Source organism: Alligator sinensis, unplaced genomic scaffold, assembly GCF_000455745.1.
Source record: "Alligator sinensis unplaced genomic scaffold, ASM45574v1 scaffold400_1, whole genome shotgun sequence".
Classification (NCBI taxonomy): domain Eukaryota; kingdom Metazoa; phylum Chordata; order Crocodylia; family Alligatoridae; genus Alligator; species Alligator sinensis.
In genome coordinates this window covers 3,748,562-3,770,140 of record NW_005841897.1, presented here as the reverse complement: position 1 = coordinate 3,770,140, position 21,579 = coordinate 3,748,562, and positions in this window count along the sequence as shown.

Genomic DNA, 21,579 nt, shown 5'->3' with positions numbered 1-21,579 from the left:
GCCAACTCCCAAAGGACCCTACAGAAACATTCCCTTTGTATCCCCTGGAGTTGAATCAAGGCCACAGAAACTAGGGACCGTATCAACTAGAAGTGTGAGGTAGCTGGGTGTAAGGGTTCCTGCACTGTCACACTTGCCCAGATCTGGGCTCCTGACCCTGCTCAACTGGGTAGATTTGAATAAATTTCCTAACCTTGGAGGTACCTCAATTTCCCCATCCATAAGGTAGACTCAGTTCTGTGCCAAGGAACTGAGATCCAAATATGACATAATTCAGCAGTGAGTGCAGAGGGAAGCAAGAATCCAAACTGGATTTCCTCCATATAAATTTACCCAGCTGATTCAGGTCCATCCTGGAAAGAAGTACAGTTTGGACCTGAACCTCCACAGAGATCTGTTGGCCCAGATCTTCTGTCCTTTTCTGAGCAAACTATTCAGTAAGGCTGGTTTCCCTAGCAGAGGTACGGTGAGCACCCATCCACTGTGGTGTATGAAATGCAGGGAGGAATTTCTCTGGGGAGCATGCTAGATGCTACTGCAACCAACCCACAAGTCCTAGGCGACTGACTACAGCTGAGGAGATGGGGAGCCCTTTCAGATCCCTTTATTTTTCTTTTAGGGGAGATGTTACGCTGTGCAGAACTGCCCTATATTACAGACAAGGCATGTCCCTTAGTACAGATAGAGAACAGGAGCAATAACAATGAAGAACAATGAGGCAGCGATTAGGGTATGGGACAGAGATCGGGTTCAGGAGGGTGCTTTGCACTGTGCCTGCCCACTGTATCCCTGGCAGGGTGCAGGCCCTGGCTCACCTCACCTCACCTCAGAGCAGAGCAGGTTTGCTTCTCAGCCACCAGGGCTGTGTGAGGGAAAGGCAGTGGTTGGACTTGGTCCAACCTTAGTGTAAATGAGACTTCTGCAGGACCCCCTCCAGCTTCCCTCCATGGCTGCCTGGTGGTTTCTGACCCCAGGGAAGGGAGGTGGCCATAAGGAGTGCCCCGTAGCACCCTCCCTCATTTGCTGCCTGGCTCAGCCAGCAGCACTCCCCAGCTGCAAGAGCACACAGGAGCTGCAGGGTCCTCCTTGCCTTTTGCTGCCCTATGGCATCAGTGAGCAGTAATAGGGGTCACAATGCAACAGAGCTCAGGGCATGCAGAAGCCCCTTAGGCTAGAGACAGACATACAAAAAGCCTGAGCCTGAATTGATTCAATCTTTGCAGGTTAATCTAACCTACCTAGGCTGAATCAGTTTGCAACCATAAAGACATTCTCTCTGGGCTAACGAAATGCAGGCACATGCATGCAATGGGTCAGGCTAGAAGCCAGGGGGCACTAGAGCAGCCCACCCTTCCCTTCCACAGGGCTGAGCTAGCAGGGTGTGGGGATAGCCAGGACCTGGTAGGAAGCTCTGGTTAGGAGGGGGTAGAAACCCAACCCTGCCTGCACCATCCCAGGCTTTTCCCTGATCACTGCTCAAGGGGCAGGAGCGTTGCCAGACCCCAACTCCCAGATAGCACTCTGAGGCAAAGGAGGGGGTGAGCACTCAGCAGTGCATGCATCTGTTGATTATACTGAGCTTTTCAATCTCCCTCTCCCTGCTTCTTCATGCTGTCTGCAAGCCTGACAGGAAAGGGAGCCAGCAGGGAGCTGATAACACAGCATTTATCAGCCCTTCAATAGAACAAAAGCCTCTCTCATTAATTCAAACTCTTAAACATTTTTTTCCAAGGAAGGAACAAAGGGACATTACCAGCTGACTAGTTGATTAGCTCCAAAAGCCCTAAGTGGACACTGTTCTGTCTACCTGTCCCAGTGGAATAGAAGACACCCACATATAGGCACCTCTCAGCATTAGCTAGCATATCACATGCCTAGGGTCTGTGGGGCTGGAGTCCATGATATGGGGAGGGGTGTGGGGATCCCTGCTTGAGCAGCAAGGAGGGAGGGCAGGGAGAGCCAGGCAGAGACCCTGCTGTGCCTGTAGTCTCAGCCGGAGCTCCGGCTAGAGAGCAGAGGGGTGGGGCATCTTTGTTCTCTTGAGCAGAGCCCAGGGCTGCAAAGTATCCAGGATGCTGGGGAAGTCTGCTTTAACTTAAACCAGGAAGGGGTCTGGGAAACACATTGCATAAACCAGTTTGACCCAAATCAGTTAAGTCTGATACTACATTCAACCAGGTTTATCTTAAACCAGTTTCAGCTATTTTGAAAATGGTTTATATGTAATGAACTTGTGTTCTGTTACAGCTGTAAGCCAGTTTCTGATCACTTAAACTGGTTTATGTGTAATGTCTGTCCCTAGCCCTAAAGGAGCCCTGTGGGCTGAGCATCTTGGGGAGGAGTCTGGAGACCACCCAGGCAAAATATTGGGGAGAAAGAGGGATTCTGTTTTCTTACTTGGGCTTTGCGGAGCTGAGCCTTTGCAGAGGCAATTTTATGTTTGCTATCTGTGCCTGAAAGGCAGGAGGTTTGGGACCAGTTTCTCACACTCAGTTTTGCACGTTGGTCTAATGGACACCTAACATTAACCCACGTTATCAACAGTGGGTTCTCACTTCTGGGTTGGTTTAGTCTTTACAGTCAGCTAGGGCCCGATTTTTCAGAGGTGAGGAGTCACCACGACTTACAGTGCAACCAGGCTCTCAGCATCAGGCTGGAGGTGTCTCAAATTGCACAGGCAAAATTAAGACCACATTGGAAACACGTGCCCCTGTGTCTCCCATCTGTCTTACACTCTGTGTCTCCCATCTTTAAAATGTGGAGAATTATATTTATCTCCATTCTAGGGATTCTGGTAGGCAAAAAATGTTTGTGAAAATCTTTGAGGTCTTCAGACGGGCAGTTCTGCCAAAGAAAAGTAATATATTATCCTTACAGACCGTACAATGCTGGATACTTAAAAGATTTTTCCTTTCATAACAGATTAGAATAGACTGAATTATGACGAGTTGTCTAACTGGGTATTAATGCTTTAAATAAGGTTGCACTCGAGCTCAGGAAATAATCGATAGTGAATCACCCATTGAGCTAATTCAGCTTTTTTTCTGTTAGAGAATTATCTATGAATAGCTTGTGGTTTTCTCAGATTCATTAATTATTTAGAAATATTTCACAAATAATTCCTTTGAATTACCTTTGGTCTGCAGATTGTTTGCAAGCAGTGTGTTGTCAGTTTGATATTCAAAAGTCAAGCTGTGTTCATTAGTTTTCAGTTGGACAAATATAGCACGAGGTATTTTTTCTGTTATCTGATTGGATGAGCCCACCTATTGCAGTTGTATTTAATGAATTCAAAATAGCTTTGGGCAAATGTTCTCAGATATTCACATACCACTTGCTCTTTCCATGTTCATTCTTGCCAGTTAACTCCTTCATTGGAATATTCACACAAAACCTCACATGTGAATTAGCCACCGGCATGGAAGAGTCATGCAGGGCATGGACAGACTTAAGGTATTCTCTGGTGTAATTCACATTGGTTTTGTAGACCAGTGTAAATCACACCAAGGCCTGGAACACACCGCTCTGCATCTATTGCAGGGTAGCACACAAAGAAGGTGGCTAGTGTTGCACTTTAGCAGGGTGGCAGGGGAGCAGGTAACAGCTTGGTTGCCTTTAGCAATGGCTACTCAAGGATGGATGTAGACAGTAGATACCTAAACTGGGGTATCTTAGCACCTGAAGACTTTTACATCTGATTCTTTCAGGGGTGATTCTGGACTGGGTTGGGTGAAGTTACTTCTATTTAGTGGTTTCTAGAACCTGCCTACTATTTTTTGACAGCAGTTACATTGGTCTAAATATGTATTCTGCCCAGGCTCCCGCTCTTTTCTAAACCGTCCTCCACCCCCACAGCTCCAGTGGTGGTGGGGATGATTGGCGCTTTAATACAGGTAAAAGTTAAGGGCCTCTGATACTTTTAACATGTAGATCTGCTTGGAGCAGTTAGAGAACATGGTAGTTAAAATGGCAGAAGCTACCTGGGACCTGTGCATGAAAGAGCTCTCTGGTAGACTATACCAGCAAATGAGAAGTACAGCATAGTCACAACCTAACTTTTAAGTCTGCAATGAACTTCATTTTGCAATTAAAATTCAAGCCTTTATTTAGATATACTGAATTGTTCTGGTTATACATCAACCTACATTTTCAGCTTCAATTTTAGGAAAAAGTTGGCAGCTACAGATTAAGAACTTGAATTACTATTGCTGTTACAAAGTCCCACAGGAAAAGGAAATAACCAAGAAGGGGAAACAAAAGGTTAAAGGCACTAAAATACTCAAATAAAAGCTGCACTGAATAAATTTCTGATTTGGTACTTTTATTGCATGCACAAAATTATTGCAAGTATGGAAGTCAGGACTGCAGGGGGCCCTATTATAGATTGACCTCCTATATAAGTTGAATGTGATTTTTATGATTTTTTTAGGGAAAAAAATGTATATTTGGTAGACTTTTAATCAGAATAACATACTATTTGCTGTGTCTAAAGGAAAATAACATTAATGTGCTTCCACAGTTCACAGATTTAAAATATAGTGCTCACTTCTCTGTGCCTTTCATAATCACTTCACCATTGAGGCTGACAACAAGAGTACAGTAGTCCTTATGATAAAAAGGACTCTTGTTTGCTCAGAACTGGAGTGAAACTCATTTCACATAGCAGGCAAGCAGCTGCTGGACGCTGCCCAGTTTCATTTACTGCTGACATGGGCTGGATTGTGTTAAGCGTGGAACATAAATAGACTGTGACATTAATCAAAGAAAACACCAGCTGCAGGTCAGCCGCAATCTGGGGATCTATTTTGTTATTGGGTATCTACAGAGAGCCCAGATTTGACATGACTGCTGCTTGCCCAGAATTTTTAAGATCGACCTCTTCTGATACATAACATGATAAAGGAATTTTGAAAAAATCTGGCATGCCAACAACCATTTGCCTCCCAGAGCATGCTCACTGCACACCATGGGATAGATACTATGCTGTTGTAAATTGTCATAAAACCACTGAATCAAGTAGCAATTTACACCAGCTGAGGATCTGATCCTGTGTGCACAAAAACCGATGCTACCTAGATTGCACCCCCACTGTGGATTCTACTTGTTTCAAGCAAGGCTAAGCATCACTATATCCATCACCATGTCTCTTTGCAAATGGTAATGCCAATGCAAGCAGTCAGCTCTAGTACAGGAGCTAGGCTGGAGCCCCCTGGAGAACTACAAAGCTTCTGCCCCTCAGTGTGTTAGATCTGACATCTGTCAGTGGCCCTGCCTTCTCTAAGAGAAAAGACATATTTTATTTTTAGCTTCTGTTAGCCACCTCCAGGCTTTCCTCCCCTCTTGGACTCCTCAGGCGAGGAAAGGGGAGGATACAGGGAAAATATGCAGTATATTTAAATGTTCATTCTTTTAGAAATTGTTGCTCAGTGATTTACCTAGGAACTGTGCAGAACATAAATCAGAGGTTATTAGCTGAATCCCTGAAAAGCTCCATGTGCATGAAGTGCTTGACTGGTTCATGCCACAGCAGCCCATCCACAGCCTGTATTAGTAGTGAGTGGAAGTTTGTATTCCTTGACAGCCCAGTGGTTTCCCACATTCTCCTGGGATCATATGATTCCCAGTAAGGTTACTGGTCTAACCCCTATTCCACACCATTCCCCAAGGTAAATTCATTTACTCTGTGGGTAACCACCACTAGCCAGTTTCCATAACATGAGGAAAGGTGTAAGCCTGGAGTCAGTGTTGTGGTAGTCCAGTGGAGATCTCAGGGGAACTAAGGCTATCTTCAGGGGTCTGGACAGATGCCTTCTTTCTAGCCCACAGCCTGGGGCATGCCCGTCTCCAGATTCTTGAGGAAAGCCACAGATACAAGGAAGCAGCTCAGTTACAGAATGAAGCAGATCAAATATTTAATCAAAAGATTTCAGCAAGCACAAAATCAATCTTATGATGCCCTTTTGAGCTAAGGAGTGTGATGCCCATTTTACACTCAACCACAGAGAAGCTGATGGAGTATGTGCGCTGCACTTCTGTCCCAATTCCTAAACTGTTAGCCTCCCTCCTATTTCATATTCACTCTAAAGTAGAGACAATTATATAGCTGGTAGGGCTGTGTGAAGCTTTTGGTCCCTGATTCAATATGGAGGAGATTCGGGCCGATTCGGTGGCCGAATCTCCCAATCCAAATCGAATCAGAGGACCCTTTAATCTGTCCGAATCAAATTGGAACCCTTCGAATCAATTCGGAGAGATTCAGAAAGATTCAGTGATTCAGACATAGACACAGCTTTAAGTGTTTTTTCTACATACCTCTAGGTAGCAGGCGGCTTGTGAATGCCGCGATGCTGGGGTGCATGGAGTGTCCCACAGAAGTGCGAGGGGTGGGGGGTCATCAGCGTGCTCTACAGCAGACCCAGCAGTGGAGCAGAAGCACTTCCAGTCCACTTCTGGGTCTGCTGGGGAGCACATGGGCCCCCTCCATGGTCCCCCAGCTCAGCAACTGGTGCCTCCTGGGTCTGCGGGGGACACCAGGTGTCCCCCCATGGCTGATCACCAAGCTGAGGGGGCATGGGGGGCCCCCCCATATGCTCCCCAGTGGACCTGGAAGCGGATTGGAAGTATTTCTAGTTCACTTCTGGGTTTGCTGCCGAGCACATGGAGGGCCCTGGCCCTCCACCCCCGCGCTCCTGTGGGATGCTCCATGTGCCCCAGCATCGCAGTGTTCTCGAGCTGAGCCTGGTACCTCAAGGTATGTAGAAAAAACTTTTAAAGCTGTGTCTATGTCCAAATTAGCATCGAATTTTCGGATTTGGCCGAATTGAATCAGGGACAGTGATCCGAATCAACAAATCGAATCACTGTCCCCGATTCAGGCCAAATCCGAATCAAATAAGGTCCACTTCGCACACCCCTAATAGCTGATCCTGGGTGCTTGATGTAAGTAACATTTATTATTATGTTTGCTGCACTGCAAGGGATGGCTAACTTCAAGATCTCCCACATCAGGCTGTCAAGAGGTAGATAATCTCTCTGAGTCGCTGAGGAGGAGAGCATCCCTTAGAGCAGGCATTCTGTGGAGGAAGAGCTGATGGGTGAGCATGTAGGAGGAAAGACCGTACAGGAACCTCTCTTCTCTTTCCACTTGGAAGCCTTTGTATTAGGCAGATGAGGATAACCTCAGAACTAACTTCAGGTTGGGACTGCAGAGGTGGATAAGGCACCCATCTCTTGATTGCCCAGTGCCTTTACCACTAGTCTGAAACATGACAACCCCATCATCACTGGAAAAATCAGCCCCAGAATAATATTCAGTAGCTACAGAGAAACCCCATCTTGGTGGGCCCTGTACCTCTGAATCCTGATCTCAGAGGAGTTGGGAGACTGTGTCTGCCATCCAAGGCTCTGTGTAAATCTTATGACAGGGGAGGTCCCTATGATATGAGGCGCTGTCTGCGCAGTACTCCAGGTGGGCGAGGCATCCAAACTTGGTCTCTCCCCGTGTTAGATGCACGCACCACAAGAGCAAGCCCCTCTGCCTACCTCTTTCCTGCTCCAGCTTCCCCACTGTGGCTGCACTTTACTAACTTAGAGTCAGAAGAGCGTTGCAAGACTTTTTTTTTAAGTCAAAATCAATGATGATGAAGGAGTCATAAACCGAGCAGTGGGAAAGGAGAAAAAAGCACCCAGTGTCAAATTTGATGCAGGAGGCAGTTAGAGGAACCTATTACTAGCTCTGTTGCCTTAGGGTATGTTGGTGGGTACATAGAAGAGTGTAATGTCAGCGAAACAGGGGAGCAGCCTTTTTCCACTTGTATCCTCATCATTAATGTGGAAGGCATACATTGTCAGCTATTAGTCTGAAGAGGGGATATTGTAGGAGATGCCTTAGTTGGGAGATGGAGTCTGACTCATCATCATCATCACAAAGTGTGGAATTAGAGGGCTTTTTTATTAGTATCCTGTTACAGGTGAAGTACAAGAGAGCCTATCAGCTGCCAGCAAGCCTGTGAGTAAAGGTAGGGGCAAAGGAAAAACCTGATTGTTACTTTGTTAACACTGCTTAATAAAAGCCATGCATGTTTTATGTACATGAGATTTTTGGAGGTTGATGGATTGAATCCCTTGCAGTTTGTGAGGAAAATCATTGGATGCGGCTTTGGAGGTCACAGCTTGTTCACCTCATGAATAAGCCTGTGGAGGCATCAGCTGCTCATGCTTTGCACTCCTGCAGCATTTCTGTCTGAAGATACCAAAACATGCAAACAGTGAATAAGCCTTGCAGCATTTTTAAAGGAAGGTAACTTGCTACAGCTGCTTTGCAGATGGGGAAACTGAGGCACTCAGTCAATGAGACTCTGCAGGACCAGGACATAGGACTCCAGCATCCTGACTCCCAGTCCTTTATCTGAGCATTAGACACAGTATACCCCAGTTATGCAATAAAAAGCCCCAACAATAACTAATACCTAAGCATCTATTCATTTCAAATTTATGTATCATTCCCACTTGTTTTGTGGGAGATTCTCTCTCAGGTTGTGTCACAAATGCTGAACCAGTAAAACAGAAATTTTTCTGTATGCCAATGGAAAGTTTATTCAGCTTAAAATGTAAGCACAAAATGACAAATGCATTGTAAGAAAAGTTCAGCCCTTTGGTGGTGCTGGCATTTCAGAGACGCATAGCACATGAAATGTCTTACTCATATGAATAGGATGTCTCCTTTTGACTATTGTAGCTTTTAATAAGAAACCTCCAAAACACAAGCCGTAGGAAACCTATCTCCCATGTGCTGATACAGTAACTTTGGGATAATTAAAAAAACAAAAAATGAAGACACTTCTGCTCTGTGAGGGAAGTATCAGGGAGGGGGAAAAAAAGTATTGTTCACTTGTTCCTCTAGATGACATGCTTTCAGCAGGACCGCTTCCACCTGATGGCACATGGGGGCTGTCTGTGCCCAAGGTTTCATGCCCTTTGGGCAAGGGTGCACAATACAATACATTGTTCACTAGGACTAAAACTGTAGCGTTTGGTTTGCACATTGAACTCAGTGTTTGGTTACAAAGGCTGGAAGCAAACCAGTCCCGACTCCCCGGTAATTTGTGGGAACCTTTAGGACTATTTTTTTTCTCTGCTCCCCAAACATTAGCCGGAGGCCCCACCTTTTGAACTTAGCAAACTTAAAGAGACCTATCTAGCATAGTGGGAAGAGGAAGGTGCACTAGTTCTCTGTGACAGACACTGCTCCAACAGAAAATTTGTCATGATTCCCCTCTGCTGTATAGCTACAGAGAAAGGGAGAGTGGCTGTGACTACCCTATACTTGCTTGTGGCTCACCTGGAAGTTGTAACCTCTGGGCTGAGAACCCGTATTCTAATAATTTCATGTGTTTGACTAAAATTGTAGGAAATGTGAAAAGGAAGCCAATTAAAGAATCACCATCTGCAGACATCTGGCAGGCACAGAGAATGGGGTGGACTGCTAATTCAAATCCAGCTTCTTTTACAAGTGACCAGAAATCAGTGCTCTATTATTAAGTGATAGTAAGTCACAGAAAAAATGAACGAAGACAAATTGGTGCTCATGCTTCACAAAAACTACCACTACACTTACCATGAAGAAGCTTTATAACTGACATTTTTTTTCAGAAGGTATGGATTGAATTGAGATGAAGAAGTAACTCCAATTATTATTAATTGTTCCTGTGGTCTGGTCTGGATGTTTTGCTACTTTGCCATGGCTATTTCCATTGCTTTCAAAGATGGCAGTGCTTCTAAGACATCAGTTTGTCTTTCCTGCACAATACTATGCAATGTGTCCTCAGCACTATTCAACTCAATGCAGAATAACTCCTGAAACTGCTATACCCACCACTGCCTTATACCTACTTATTTTTTTATCCATGCTTCTTTATCACTTCTCTCTACCAGTCATTTCACATCATGAATTGGACCTGGTAGGCTTTTAGTGCTATGTCGGACCATAACATATGATGCCTGTCAGCATTTTGCTGAAGCTCTTCCTTGGCAACCTAACAGTGCTTCTTCCTTGTCAACACTTGCTCTGTACTTTGTGACTAAAACTCTTAGGGAACCTATACACATGCTCTGGGGTTGTGGGGGGCAGCATTTTAATTAGAGCAGCTCCTGAGAGCTTCAGTGTCTCATATATTCAGCGGCCCACATTTCAAAATGATAGGAGGGGCACTTTAACCATTTTGAAACACGGGGAAATTGAAGACATGAGACACCGCAGCACGCTGGAGCATTCTAAGTAGTTGATTACTCGATTAATCAAGTCTGTTCTGATGCATTCTTATCAGAGCAAATTGGAGCACATGTAAAAGTGCCCTTATAGTCCAGCCTGATAGTCAGAAGGGCCAATAGGTTTTGATGGGCTCTCCTTTTGCCTTTGGGCAGATATCAGCTAGTTGTATGGATCTCCACAAATGCTTCCTAGCGGTGCCTGGACACAAAGCTGACAGTTTTTTGCTCTGTAAGACTGTACAGGGAGTCTCAGATAGTTTTCTGTGCCATATTAATATTACATGGAGTATTACATGGAGCATGTTAAAGCTTCACAGGGCAGTCAGTTCTACATCACTCTGTAAGTTCTCTGCATTCAATCTGCGTGGTGGCCTGGCTGCTGATTTGCAGCATTTTAGCAGAATTTTCAGGGACAACATTGAGTGCAGCATGCCGTGATCTGCCCAGCAGTCAGGCCATCACATGGCAGAAGTTATCCTGACATCTTTTAGGTCTTTTTTTCCCCCTGTGTGATTATGTAATCCAATGAGGTGCCACTATCAGGACTTTGGGCAAATTCATGATGAATTTTCTTTTTTCTTTTTTTTTTTGTTACTCAGAACTTTGTATGTGCAATATCCAATGTAAACACAGATTAAGAAGCAGGTAGCCATTCATATTAGCAGTACCAATTCCATGCCTACTTAACACACATCACCAAGCTACAGCTTCCTTTTCCATTAAAGTTTCTCATAACAACTAGCTCGTCAGATATTGGGAGGGCAGTGTTCCACTGGTCTAATTCACTCCCTTTTTCTTCTAAGCTCATCACAGTCGGTGCTTTTATACACTAATAATCATAATGTATTATCCATTGTGAAAGGGGAAGCCACATGTGCCTCAGTCAGTCGTTTATGCCCTTAAGCAGGCTCCTAGGTTTTCTGGCTATATCAGCATGCATCACAAATCTAATGGCACAAGACAATACTCCTTGGACATGCACCAGAAAAAGTGATAGCCTGTAGAGCTGTGCACGATTTCGACAAGTGTTTTGTTTCAAAGCTGTTTCGATGCATTTTGAGCTTGAAACAGCAAAATTGAAATGAAACAAAAATTTTGAAACAGCTTCCAAATGAAATGAGGGCACTCACAACATTTCAAAATGTTTTGAGTTTTGAAGCAGCCCAGCAGTGGGAGGCAGGGGAGAGCCAGGGCTATGCTCTGAGTGACTCTGCAGCCCCATGGAGCTCAGCCCGGCAGCGGGAGAGGGAGCGCAACCCTGGCTCTGCCCACCTCCCGCCACCAGGCTGTGCTCCATGGGGCTCGTGGAGCCAATCAGAGCGCATCCCTGGCTCTGCCCGCCTCCCACTGCTGGGCTGCGCTCTGTGGGGTGGCAGGAGGCGGGCAGAGCCAGGGCCGCACTCCGCCTCCTGCCACCAGGCTGAGCCGAATGAGGCTCCATGGCCCCATGGAGTGCAACCCGATGGTGGGAGGTAGGCAGAGCCAGGGCTGCGCTCTGCCTCCCACCACCAGGCTGAACTCCATGGAGCCCAGCACTGGGCATGGGCTGTGCCCAATGCCAGTCCCAGGTGGCAGCAGCAGCCTCCTGCTATCTGGCGCAGATCCAGGGACCTGGACCCCTGGGAGGAGTCTGGTACAGCCCCGCAGCCCTCCCAGTGGGGCAGGCCCCCAGATCTGCACACCAGATGATAGGAGGCTGCCACTGCCGGCAAGTGTCAAGAGTTTGGCATTTTGCAGTTAGAGGTGCAGTTTCTGAGAAACCTCTGCACCTATCGCCTTGAAACCTGTAAGGCTTCATGCTCTCGGAAGGGGCTACCATCCCTGCAATTTTCATCTGAATCAGGCAAGACATGACAAAGTTTTAGGCATTTTCATGATTTCCCATTATAGCCTATGAGCGAAATGTTGAAACGCATCGAAACAGCGAAACAGTTTTGATGAAACAAAACTGGACAGTGCTTCGTAATGGAAACAAAATGATAAAACAATACACTGTCCCTTCAAAATGGTGAAACGGACATTGAAACAACATAAAGGTGTTTCGCACAGCCCTAGTAGCCTGTATCAGATTCAGTGAACTGCCCACCTTCATTCCCTATCCTTGTCTCACTGAGCACTCTACATCTATTCCATACTGGACCAGCTCTCTTGAACTTAATGTTGTCTTCTTTATGGGTGTGTCTACACCAGACACTACTCCTAAAGGAAGTACTAAATGATGACGCAGTAACAATGATGCCGTAAGGACACGTGTAGATGCACCCACTGTGTCAGGTGGCATTTGGCTTCTCCAACATTGTATGGATATTCTGTGTAGTCATAATTGACAATTTCCTTACTTTTTGCTTTTGACTGCATACAGCCACCAGCCAGATGGAGTAATCTTATCTAGGTCATGGAAAAAAGGCAATGTTAGAGTACTTTTTCTAACCTCTTTCCTATTTGGGGTGAGTATGATCCTAAGAAGGACTGCCAAATCAGCCAGAAGTTCAAAGAAGATGCTGTTACTGCCAAAATTATCATCCAGTGACTGTGCATTGGACCACCTGCATGCAGGCTCATGACTTAAGATTACAAAGGGCATTGTGCTTGTGGCTTTGTCGACAACCCATCACTACAGAACTTTTTCATCACATATCTCAGCATTTACCGCATGGGTGTGGATTAAAGTGATCATGGCTTATGCAGCACAAGTACTATGCTCTCTTCTGTTCATCCAGAAGCTGTACTGATTCTCTAAGATGAAATGACAGGCAGAAATAGGGCTATAGTCTGTGGTCATCAAAAAAGTTGTTCCAAGCATCATAAGACAGTAGACACTTCCACTATATACAGTCTGACCACTGTCAGCTAATTGTTTATGGCAGTGGAGCTCAACCTCCTTTCTGTGGGACAGATTTGGCTCATGGGGCTCCCCCATGGTTCAGAAAATTGGTAGCAGGGGAGCAATGGTAATTAGTGCTGCCACCGGTCCCCCACCACCAAATTTCCAAGCCCTGTGGGCCATATGATATGGTTGTGTGTGTGGTGCTGGGCCTGGGGCTGGGACCAGTACACTGGGTGATGGCCCAATCCAGTGTGAGAGGCTGGGACCCAGTCCTGTGCACAGGACTCCACAGCTCCACAGCAATGGGCCTCAGCTTCTCTTGACCTAAGTCAAGTGGGTCCTTCACTAGTTTCCCCATTAGTGATTTGTGTACTAATGAGAGTCAAACTCTGAGAGTTTATGACTATCCCTTATTAACAATTCCATGTGCATAGTTATCCAGTGAGTCAAAATCATTTCCCAAGATATGGCTGTTGCATACCATTCACAAATAGGAGCTATCTGCATGAGTTGGGTGTAACAGGGCAGGCCAGGACCCCAAAAACCTGATATGCAAGCACCTGGATACCAACACCACAGGTGTAAGGGGCAGCTATGTTACATTCTGGTTTCCCATTCCCTTACACCTCATCTATAAAAGTGTGTACAGAATCCTTATCTTTACTCTTACATCAGGTCTTTGCCTGATGAGTGAATGGGTTCCTTAAGATCTCACGATCCAGCTGTTATAAAAATCTGCGAAGGTGAGATGTCTGAATGTAGTAATGACTTGTCTTTCTCCTTGCCACAGCTGGCAGTGCTCTGTCTTGGATCCTCTTCAACTGTTTCCTCCTGCATATTATAGGAAATTCCTAATGCCACAGTGCGATTTCAGGCTCCAACCCAGAATGGTAAATATCATCTTTGTTGTCCAACAAATCCAGCAAAAGTGCTAGGAATAAAATTAGAGTCTTGATTTGGCTTTTACTGGTGTCATCAAAGTGTTTGATACATTAAATCAGGTCAGTCTATGGAGCCTTGTGGAGCCTTGTTAACTGTCCTGAGAAGTTCCTAACAGCGCTCAGACAGTTCTGCAATGGTGTGCCTGGCAAAGTCAGGATTGTTTGTGGCCTATCCAAACATTTCCATGTTATGAATGGAGTAAAGAAGAAAGGCATGGACAAATGTACACCTGAGGGGTTTTCAAAAGAAGATAGGAAATTACTGCTCTAGGACACATAGCAGCTGTCCTACACAGTGGTTTTCAAGCTTCCTGAAGTCACAGAACCCTTTCATATCACTTCTTCCCCTGCAAAGCCCTGACCCCCATCTTTTGTGGGCCACATGAGCTGACACAGAGGCAGGTGACCCAGCTTGGCAATGGCAGCATGTTCCTCCAGGTGCACTCCGCCATTACTCCCAATCTCTTTGTGTGGCCCTGGATGATCTGGAGCAAAACCCCAGGGTTCTGTGGAACACAGTTTGAAAACCACTATTCTAATAGTTACCTGTGCACAAGTGATACAGATGTGACTGAACTGCTTCAAATTCAACTCTACATGAAACCTGAGGTCATGCATCGGCCAACTCTTAGAAGAAGGAATGGTCTTCCGTAATTAGAGGCAGAAATGAATAGGTCATGGTTTGTGAATTCACCAATCCCAGAATTTTGCTGGCTGATCAGATCTATGTTGATGAAAAGATGAGTTCACTTGTCCAGAAATCTAGTGTGGCTTTTACTATAGGTACAATGAGTATAGGTTCAATGACGGATCAACTCCTTACTACATTCAAGGACGTCCGGACAGTTATTCTAATGAGGCGGCTACTTGAATGTGAGATTTGTCTGATACTCATCCAACAAAGAGAGAGACTGCATCAGAGATTCCTGCATCTCTCTGTCTTTTGCTCTCTCTCTCTTCAGATTACTTTGTAAGTTAGAGCAGTGAATGCTGAGTTTCCTTTGTACACAGATTGCATTAAGTAGTGAAGCATTAATTGCATGGGCTCAGGTGTGTTGGGCAGGATATGAAGTACAGATGTATGATATTCCAATTCCCAAACAGCCGCTGTATGATGAGCTATAGCTTAGCACAAGGAAGCATGGCTGCCCTAGGAAGCATTTTGAGGATTCTCTTAAGTGACACCTGGTCCAAAGTATCATCCCAGTGAATGACAGGGAATCTTGCTTGGTATGCAAATGGCCATGGTACAGGTAGGCATGGTGCAGGTAGAGCAGTGGTGGCCTACCAATAAGATAGACAAGTTCATAGGAGGAAAGGAACAACGGGAGCAGCAGACCAAATTTACAGGGCATGTGGAAATGAGAGTTTTTGGAAAGAGGCTGCTTTTGGCACACACGCCTTCTCAATCACTTGTGCAGTGCACCTACCATGCCATATTTATCTCTTAGCTGCCTCCATCCTGTAATTCTCAACTAAGTGGGACATATGGCAACAATTTGTATTAGATAGGAGATCTAGTTATAATAAGGACACCATTGGGATAGGCAATGTGCAAACACAGAAGAAAATCATAGAAAGTTAGGGTTGGAAGGGATCTCAGGAGTCATCTAGTCCAACCCCCTGCTGAAAGCAGGACCATCCCCAACTAGATCATCCCAGCCAAAGTTTTGTCTAGCTGGGCCTTGAAAACCTCCAAGGATGGAGCTTCCACCACCTCTCAGGGTAACTTGTTCCAGTGTTTTACTACCCTCTTAGTGGGAAAATTCTTCATAATATTTAACCTAAACTTCTCTTCCTGCAACTTGAGACCATTGCTCCTTATTCTGTCATCTGCCACTACTGAAAACAGTCTAGCTCCATGCTTTTAGGAACACCGCTTCAGGTAGTTGAAGGCTATTAAGTCCCTTCTCAGTCTCCTCTTCTCTAGACTAAATAAGCCCAGTTCCCTCAGTCTTTCCTCATAAGTCATGTCCTCCAAGTCCCTCACCATTTTTGTCACCTTCCACTGGACTCTCTCCAATTTGTCCACATCCTTTCTGTAGTAGGGGGCCCCAAAATTGAACACAGTACTCCAGATGTGGCCTCATCAGTGCTGAATAGAATAGGGGGAATAATCACTTCCCTAGACCTGCTGGCAATTCTCCTACCAATGCAACCCAGTATGCCATTAGCCTTCTTTGCAACGAGAACACACTGCTGGCTCATATTGAGCTTATTGTCCACTGTAGCCCCCAGGTTCTTTTCTGCAGAGCTGCTGCCCAGTCAGTCAGCTCCCAGCCTGCACCGGTGCACGGGACTGTTCCATCCTAAGTGCAGGACTTTGCACTTGTCCTTGTTGAACCTCACGAGATTCCTTTTGTCCCAATCGTCCACTTTAAAGTGTGCGTCTGTGCCTATTTATGTGTGTGCTGCTAGGGAACTTCAACATTTTCATTAATGATCTGGATTCAGGCGTCAGATGCAGACTGGCAAAGTTCATGGATGACAGACACTAAACTATGGGGGAAGGCAATCACACTGGAGAACAGATTGGGGATACAGGCTGACCTGCACAGGCTCACAAGGTGGGAAGATCAGAACCTGATGGCATTTAATGGAGAAGTGCAGGGTGCTCCACCTTCGGAGGAAAAGCCAGCATCATACTTATAGGCTCAGCAGTGCTACGCTCACTAGCGCCACAACCTAGAGAGACTTGGGGGTCTCGATTGACCACAAAATGAACATACAATGCTGTGGCCAGCAAAGCAAACCAAACTCTGGCATGCTTCCACTGATGCATCTCAAGCAAAACCAGGGACATCATCCTCCCGCTCTACTCAGCCTTGTTGAGGCCACAGCTGGAGTACTGCGTCCAGTTTTGGGCCCCCCACTTCAGGAGGGATGTGAATAAGCTTGAGAGAGTCCAGAGGAGAGCCACCCGCATGATCAAAAGCCAAGAGAGCAAGTCTTATGAGGAGAGACTGAGGGACATGGGACTCTTCAGCCTGGAGAAGAGAAGGCTCAGGGGTGACTTGGTGGCAGCCTATAAGTACATAAGTGGGGTGCAGCAGGATCTGGAAAAATAGTTGTCCACCAGGGCTTCCCAAGGGATAACAAGGTCTAACGGCCATAAACTTCTGGAAGGCTGTTTTAGACTGGGCATGAGGAAAAATTTCGTTACAGTCCGAGTGTCCAGGGTCTGGAACAGGCTCCCCACAGAGGTGCTTGCAGTAGGTGCTTGCAGGAGGTGCAAGCACCTACTCTGAAGTCATTCAAATAGCATTTGGATGCTTATCTTGCAGGGGTCATTTGACCCCAGGAGACTTCCTGCCTATGGCAGGGGGCTGGACTCAATGATCTTGCGAGGTCCCTTCCAGCCCCAAATGTCTATGAATCTATGAAGCTTACAGTGCCCATGCAGCTTCTGTTCTGCTTCAGCCTCCAGGGCTGTCAGTCAAATCCCTTTCATTAGAAAAGGAAATCTGACTGTGCAAGTATTAAGACCCTTCACTTCTCACAGTGTGCTTATTTCAAAGGTCTGGCAAATCAAGCTAAAGTCTTAAAATTATATTATCTCATTTGGGAGTGTAAATAAAAGGAATTCATGAGTTAGGCACAACTACATTTGTTCAAATGGGCAAAGACTTTTTTTCTTTTCTTTTTTGAGGGGAGAACATGCAAGGAAAGCCCTCGCATCACTAAATTAAAATCTGCATTAAAGTAATGCCTGTTGCAAAAAACTATCAGCTGAGGACATGTGGTTGGTTTACCATTATTCCACAAATGTAAGGATAATATTTATTTAATTAGAATAAACCTTTTGGTAGCCAGTAAATACATTCCAAGTATTGAAAAGAGCTCCAGGATCAGGGATTGTACTTCATTTGGAATTGTGTGTAGCTAATATTCTAGTTAAATAAATACATTTTACTAATTGGATTACTCAGACAGCGTAATATACTGCTGGATTTCCAACACGATGCTAATAAATTGTGTGAAGAACTTAATCATGTTAGCTTCCAAAAAGCTTGTAAGAGATGAAATTAAAAAATAAGTAGAAGTTGACATCTATTGCATTTCATAGTGTGTTCATTTTCCTCATGCTTCTTAGAGTTCTTTTTACCATAGCTTTGCTGCTATGGATTTATTTTTCTTTTAATCTGTCTCTGATTAGAGAGAATGAAGTTAGAATAGGCCCTAAGAGGATGGTGGCATTCTCCTAGCAATTGCCCCATCTTCTTATACTGATCCATATCAAGGTAGAAAATGCAGGGGGAGGGGGACTCAGCTGATTTTCTTGGACATGTGCAGATGGAGATGAGGCAAGATAAAATGTAAAGCAGCAGATGCCACTGAAAATGAAAGAGATTAATGGTAGCGGATGCACAGCAAGACAGAGCTGCAGTTTTTCACCTTGGGGAAAACGGGTTCTAATCCCAGGTTAGGTCACTTCAGAAAGAGCCTCATGTAGGATAGTGCAACTGGCAAGCTCTGCTCAAAAAAAGCTGAAGAGTTTAATAGCAAGGAAGAGTGGGGTATGCTGTGGGTGGGGCTAGGGCAAGCAGCATTATCACTGTATCTCATTATCTTTACAACAGCTCTTCTCTTATATCTGTACTAAATTGACCCGTATTTTTAACCACTTCAAAAAGAGAATAGAGGAGGGGTTTTTTGGACAGGAATACACTATAGGTCAGGATGGATTTTGCTCTGCAACTGACAAATGCTCTGTTAAAAACTGATAAGTTGTAGCTCAGTCAATAGAATAGCACAGTGGGTTTTATATACTTCAAGCTGAATTATTTAAGTGACAGCCAGCTATCAGTGGGGTCTTCTCTTTACTGAGAAATGAATGTGAGCGAAGGGAATTTTGTGTCCTAGCCTGAAAGATACACAGTGAATCCAGCCAACAGGTGGCTATTCTGCTAATTGATGTAGTCTACTCGGTATATCTGGACACCAGTTGGCAGACACAACAGGCCATTTGCCTGTTACAAAGATCAAATACAACCCAGTAACAACATACACTGCAATCATGGTTTAAGGACTCTTACTCATAACTATAATTACATCCTTAAGCATTCTCTTCACCTGGTGGGTACCTCACACTGAAAAGAGACCTGTCACATACCAGGGAATTAAGCCTCTTTTACCTTAAGTGTGATGCATGGGGTATAAGTGAGGGCAGAATATGACCATGCAATTTGCATTTAGTTAACAATTCTTATAAAGGATGCATGAATCAGAATGAAAGCCAGCTCATTCTCTGACAGCTGTGTTAGCTCTGCTGGGGTAAACCCTAATGTCTATAGATCTGATCCTGGGTAGGTTTGCCTGAGTGACTAGGGAGTATTTTACAGTCACTCTTCAGAGCTGAGGTGCTATTTGTCTTCCCTTTATCTCACTTTCCCTTCCTGTATGCCTTCCTTGTCCATCCTGAATCTTAGTCATGTTTGCTGCAACCAACATTTTAAAATATGTTTGTTGATTTTGAGCACTCCCTTTCAAGCCTTATACTGAACACATTCACATCCCACTGACTGCCTTGGGAGCAGAACTTCTAAGGCTAGAAACCGGCATCTCTGAATGAAAAGGATCAGCTGTGCCATGACACATTGGGTGAAACACGTGTCACCTTTTGTCCCATCCTCGATGCGGGGCAGGGCCATGTGATTTTTTCCTGCTTTCTCCACTCAGCCAGACCTGTCCTTAGCAATCACCAGGGACAGGGCTGACTGCAGGGCTTTTTCCCACCCAGCCAGACCTGGGGCATGGGTCTGGCTGGGTGGGGATAAGCCCTTCCCCTCTCAGCCCGACCTGCTGCTCCGCTATTGGCGGGACAGGTCCAGCTGAGCAGGGGACCCTGGCTTTGCCACTTACGGAGAGGCACCCTGAGATGTCTCTGTAAGCAGGGAAAGCAGGCAGGTGCTCTGGGAGCTTGAGGGCCCCTCAAGCTCCTAGAGCACCTACCGGTGGTAGCTGGAGAATGAAAGCAGATCAGGCTGCTTGTACAGTTTTGCCACAGAGGTAATAGACATCCACTGCAATAAAGCAGCAGAGTTTATCATCTCCTTTTCTTGCGCCACTGATTTTCTTTTCATTCGGTGCAACAAAGGGTATCAATGTCTCTTTGCTCTGCATTTTGCCGCCATAAGAGACATCAGGTGATATCTGTTTCTACCATAAGTGTCAAGCCTAATTTGGATAACCACAGTCAGTGGCTGCTTTAAAAAATGTTGGCTTCCATGCTTTTGAGAGCCTCAGCTGAAAAGCACTATGTTTTGGACTAGTAAACCCTAATATTTTTGTGTCCTTGTTTTTATCTGTTTCTGATCAACCCATTTCCTTCCTTTTGTTCTTTATTTGTAAGTGCTGTCTGCGTGAAACAGACTGCATCACTCCACATTTATTTATATTTTAGCTCACAGCAGGACTTAAAAAAAACAGACCAACCCCTGAAATGGCAGCAGCTCCTGGAAAACCCAAACCTCATTGAAATACTAATAACTAGGTTTTGAAGCAGATTTGTGGGTATTAATGCAAATGTTTTTCTGACTCTCCAGGTTTAATAGCAACAGCTTATACAACTCTAATTAGCATAACAAAATTCAGTGATGAGGAGTAAAATGCTTGTCTTGTTTGATGTTTCCTGGTAATTAGCAAGAATAATGATTTATGCAGCGTTCCAGGTTCTCAACCCCCAAAAGATGGCAGAGTGCTTACAGCAGTTAACACTGTGTTCTTATAAATAGTATGCAGCTGAATGAAAATACATATACTTGCATGCACACAGAAACTCGAACACTTTCCTGCATGCAGTCATATCCAGAATTGCACGCATGAATAGCCTGGCACATACATGCATACCTCAGTGTGCATTTGCACATAAATATTCTTGTGCAAACATATGCACACATAATGAACTGTGCCTTTAAGTAACTGTGAACACACACACATGCATACACACGTGCACACACAGGCACGCATGCACACGCACGCACACCCACACATAAATACTCTGTCACTCGCTCCCAAACATTTATGCTACTGTCTACACAGTAAATTCATGATGCCAAGAAGCCGTACCCTCAAACATGCCACTTAGCTCCAGATGAGCTGCCTTCTGAACCTGAAATAGTCTGGCTGCATTGGCATAACATTTCAGACAGACTAATTGGCACATCTGAGTTACAGGGCCAATTAACTCACCCACATGCTAATTACCCTGCCTATGGTGCCATGCAGACATGGTTATGCTACTTCCAGTTCAGGAGGCAGACTTTGGGGAGCTGACAACATCAATGCCTTCAGGATAAGTTTGCTGGGAAGAAGTGGGAGTAAATGAAAACCAAACATACTTCCAAAATGGTTTCCAAAGATTCAGCTGATATGGTGATTCAAATCACTGTCCCAAATCGATTTGGCCAAATCTGATTTGGAGATTCAGCTGCTTGCCGAATCTCCGAATCAGCCAGGCCCATCCCCCCAGCCCAGCAATGGCTGCCCCACCCACCCCAGCTCCAGGCACTTGTTAAAAAACAAACCCCAACTCAGCGGGTG